Source organism: Tupaia chinensis, unplaced genomic scaffold (assembly GCF_000334495.1).
Source record: "Tupaia chinensis unplaced genomic scaffold, TupChi_1.0 Scaffold143996_1, whole genome shotgun sequence".
Taxonomy (NCBI): domain Eukaryota; kingdom Metazoa; phylum Chordata; class Mammalia; order Scandentia; family Tupaiidae; genus Tupaia; species Tupaia belangeri.
Window position 1 is genome coordinate 304,975 of NW_006203847.1, and position 5,373 is coordinate 310,347.

Below are 5,373 nucleotides of genomic sequence, written 5' to 3' on the forward strand. Positions count from 1 at the left end.
ATAGATATGCAAGCCCTTTTCCTCTTTTATTTATTTAATTTTTTTTTTTTTTTTGAGTTTTGCTATTGGGTGAGTGCGCTCACTGGAGAGACTGTGAGAAATTACCCTCTGGGTAGATGGTGAGGCCACAATCCCTTCTCCTCCATTCTCCTCTTGGGATCATGGGTACATATGCACATGTGCCTGGTATGAGTTTTAAGCCGCCGGGTCTGGGACTCAAACCACAGTTGATTACATGGGAGTCCAATGACATAACCATTACACCACATGCTGGACCCACTTTTTTCTTCATCTTAAAAGAAAAATCTTAGCTCTTTGCAGTTAAGTTTAATATGTTGACTTTTAATGTATAACCTTTGTTATATTGAAGTAATTTCCTTGTATTTATAGATTGTTGAGCATTTCTATATAATAGCTTGTTGAATTTTGTCAATTTCATTTTCTGCATATGATTTATACTTTATTCTGTTAATGTGGCATTATACTGTAATTGATGTGGATATGTTAAATTATCCTTGCATCCCAGACACATACCCCATGTGATTATGGTAACCAATTCTTTTATATGATTTTGAATTCAGTTTGTTAGTATTTTTTTGAGGACTTTTATATCTATGTTCCTCAGGAGTATTGGCCTGTCATTTTATTCTCTTGTGGTATCATTGTCTGGATTTGATATCAGAATGATAATAGTCTCATACTATGAGTTTGAATGTGTTCTCACCTCTTCAAATTGTTAGAATATTTTTATAATGATTTATGTTAATTCTTCCTTAAATATTTGGTAAAATTCACCAGTGACATTATCTGGTTCAAAGCTTTTGTTTTTCGTTTTCTTTTTTTTTTTTTTTTTTTTTTTTTTTTTTTGTTTTTTTATTTTCTTTTTTTTTTTTTTTTTTTTTTTTTTTTTTTTTTTTGCTGTTTCAAGTTCCTTAATAGTTATAGATCTATTCAGGTTTTCTATTTCTTCATAATCCAGTACTGTTAGGTTATACATTTCTAAGAGTTATCCATTTGTTCTAAGTTATCCAATTTGTTGGTATATAATTGTTCATAGTAATATCTTATAATATTTTTCATTTCTGTGTCTTCCCTTTTATTTATGAATTTTGTGTGTGTCTTCTCTTTTTCTCACCATTAGTATACCTAAGGATTGTGAATTTTATCTTTAGAATAAACTCATTCTTTGTTTTGGTTAATTATTTTCTATTGTTTCTGATACTGATTTCATTTATTTCTTTTCTAAACTTTATTTTGTTCCTCTGCTAATTATGCACTTAGATTTTTCTTTGTCTTTTTGTTCCTTGAAATATAAGATCAGTTTGTTTATTCAAGATACTTTTTTTTATTTTTAGATGTAGGCATTTATTGCAATAAATGCACTTAGTACTGCTTTCGATATATTTTGTAAGTTTTGGTAAGTTGTATGTTTTTTTCACTGATTTCAATACAAGTTTGATTTCCTTATTTTTTTAAAGAGGTTTTTGTCTTAGGGTGCATGCATTTGCTGGAGAGAGAGAGAGAGAGAGACAGAGACAGAAACAAGAGGGAAAATGAGAAATTTCCCCCTAGTGGTTACGGTCATGTCACAATCTCTTCTCCTCCATTCTCTTCCTGGGATCTTGGGCATGCAAGCACACATGCCCAGGATGAGTTTCAAGTCACTGGGTCTGGGACTTGAACCCCAGCTGGCATTGTGTAAGTCAGTGGTGTAACCACTATGCCATCTGGTGGCTCTTGATTTTCTTTTTGACCTTTTGATCCAATGGTTTGTCCAATAGCATATTGTTTAATTTTCAAGTATTTGTTAATTTTGCTGTTTCTACTAATACTGATGTCTAGTTGTACTGCATTACGGTCAGTAAGTGTACTTGGAATAATTTCAGTCTTCTTAAATTTAGTACTTGTTTTGTGACCTAACATGTTATATATCCTTGAGAAAATTCCAGGTGTCTTGGGAACTGTGTATTCTGTTTCTGGAGTATTCAGTATATGCCTGTTAGTGTTTTTGGCCTATAGTGTTGTTCATGTTCTCATTGGTATGAATAGAAACCAGTTCTCCTGTGATCTACCTGTGAAAAGCTGGGGAACTAGATCCACAAACTAACCTTCTGATTCCCCTGACAGAAGCTGAGAGTCAGGGGGTCTCTTCCTGATTCTGTATTATCGCATGTATAGGATTCTGGCAAGAGGGTGTCCCAAATCTCTCTACTGGCTTTGGTCTGGTTTTTTGTTTTGCCATGATATAAGAGCTTTTAAGTTCATTTTTTGATTTCTCAGGTAAGGAATTTGTCTGTGATTTGTTGCCAAATGGAAGTGTTTATACAACACTAGGCTTCCTAATTTGCCACCTTGCTGACATCATGGTGTCTTTTTTTATCACTCACTATCTCGAAAGTGATTTTTGATGCACACGTGTTTTTTGTTTTGATAGAATTTTATTTCTCTATTCTAGTTTTTCTTTGATTACTTGTGCTTTTGATATCATATTTATGAAACTAGTGCCTAATTAAAGAACATGAATATTTATGTCTATGTCCACTTCTTAGGAATTTATAGTTTTTATAATTTACATATGGTCATTGATAAATTCTGAGCAAATATTTGTATCTGCTGTGAGTTAAGGATCAAAACTAATTATTTTGCATGTTTTCCCAACATTATTTGTTTAACAGACTATCCTTTCACCACCGTCTTGGCATCCTTGTGAAAAACCTATTGACTAGAAATACATTTGAAGTGATTAAATCATTTTGTCCATCACAAAAGTTTATTTTCACTTGTGTCCATATGTGAGTTAATATTTGTATCTGCTGTGAGTTAAGGATCAAAACTAATTATTTTGCATGTTTTCCCAACATTATTTGTTTAACAGACTATCCTTTCACCACCGTCTTGGCATCCTTGTGAAAAACCTATTGACTAGAAATACATTTGAAGTGATTAAATCATTTTGTCCATCACAAAAGTTTATTTTCACTTGTGTCCATATGACTAGTTTGTGCATTTTTATAATTTTCCATTTTATTTATTTTACCTAATTTGTTGGCATATAATTGTTAAAGCTATTATTTTATAATGTTTTAGCTCTTTAAATAAATAGTAATATTCTGTTTTCTATTTTAATGTTATTCATTTTAGTTTTCTTTTTCCTTGGAAAATCTAGCAAAACATTTGTAAAATTATTTAACCTTTTCAAGGAAAAATGTTCTGAAAAATATTTTCTCTATCTTTTACTATTATCTAGCCCATCAATATCAGTTCTAATGTTCATTGTTTCCTTACTTACGTTCTCTTTGGATTTGGTTTGCTCTATATGTCCTTCTTAAGGTAGAACTTTAGGTTATAGATTGAAACTGATTTATTTTTTAACGAAGCCTTTTATAGTTATAAATTTTCCTAAACAAGCTTTGACTGCATCTCATAAGTTTTAACTATTATTGTGCTTTTATTTTTACTTCCAAATATTTTTTAGTTTCTCTTATGATTTATTTTTGACCATTGGTTATTCGGAGTGTATTATTTAATTTCCACATATTTTTACATGTTTCTCATTTCCTTTTTTATTTATTTCATTTTATTGTAGTCATAAAATAAACTGCATGATTTTATTTATTTTGATGATATTGTCGCATTAATGTTGTTTTTTATACAGTTATCTATGTAGTAACTGGTGTTCTTTATTTCTTTACGTAACTTTGAATTACTGTATAGTGTCCTTTCATTTAATCTAGAAACATTCCCTTTTGTATGTCGTATAGGGCAATTCTATTGCTAATAAATTCCTTGAGCTTTTGTTTTCCTGGGAATTAATCATTTCTCCTTCATTTGCAAAAACATAATTTTACCAGGTGTGGAACTCTCTTCCTTTTAGCACTTTGAATATATCATCCCACTGTCTTGTCATGATTTCGGAAGCAATTATCAGCTGTTATTTCTACTGAGGATCCTTTTTAAATGACAAGTCACTTCAATCTTATTGCTTTCAAAAGTCTCTTTACCTTTCAGGACCTGCTGATGGCATGGTGATTAAGAGTGCTGGACTCCCACGTGGCCAACCATGGTTCGAGTCCCAAATCTGGTGGCTTGCTCTCTCTCTCTCTCTCTCTCCCTCTTATACACGTGCATGCTGTCCCTCTCTGGTCAAATTAGAATGAATAAATAATTAAATAAAGTTAAATAATATTCTTTTGTTTTTAAATAATTTTTTCATTTAACTTTACTTATTTTAATTTGAGGAGAGAGGGACACAGTAAGAGAAAGCGAAAGAGAGAGAAAGTGAGAAAGTAAGCTGCCAGGTCTTGGACTTGAACCATGGTCAACCATGTGGGAATTCAGTATCCCTAACCACCACGCTACCTGCCGGTCCCTATAATTTTTTTTTTTAAGTGTCTTTGCCTTTGGACTTTTGCAGTTGGTATTATGAGATGTCTCAATGTGGATATCTTTATTTATCCTAGACAAAAGTTTTGATGCTTGCATATGTTTTTAAGGTATTTTAAATAAAATTGAAATATTTTCCACCATTATTTATTCAAATATTCTTTCTATGTCTTTCCGTATCCTTTTCCGTAACTGTTATTATGGATATTCATGGGGGCATGCATTCAAAATTCATCCAGGAAGTTTAAAGCTTTGCCTTAGTTTTTACTTACTGCTTTCACAGACTTAAAGGCAGAAAGAAGTGAGATTTTAGGTCTTCTCAGGTCTTTCCTGAACACGTACATAACCCTGGACGTGGATATGGTCATCTTTATGCTTCCCCAAAGCATTTTATTCCTCATCTTTTCCTCCAAAGCATTTTTAAAAGTCTGTTGTTTGTTACGACTGTGATCTGTTGCCTCAGGCATCAGTGACTGGAACATTTGCCTGTACATTTTTCAGCAAAGGTTTTCCATGTAGCAGCCTTAGCACTGGGAAAATTCTGCATCTGATGAGAAATATCAGCATTTTGATCTGTTCTTCTATAGAGGCACTAGATAGGTCAAGCAATGACAAATCTTTGCAAATGAGTTCTATTTTGGTGCAGTACTGGTGCAGATATAAGAAATGTGTGTTTAGATTTTCAAGGCCGACATTGAACTGGGAAGTGGGGGATGTCAGTAAGATTAGTTAAAACGCCACAGAGCTGGGCTAGCTGATGGTGTGGTGGTAAAGGTGCTAGATCCCACCTGGCCAATTATACACTTTGAGTCCCAGACCTGGCAACTAGAAAAAGATGCTGGGCACATGTGCATGTGTGCCCCAAATACCAAGAAAGCATTGTGGTATGGCCATCCTCCCCAGGGTATGCTTTCTTATTTCCCTCCTCTCTCTTTCTCTGTCTCTCTGTATTGAGGCACACACCCTATACCATTAAAAAAAAAAAAAAAA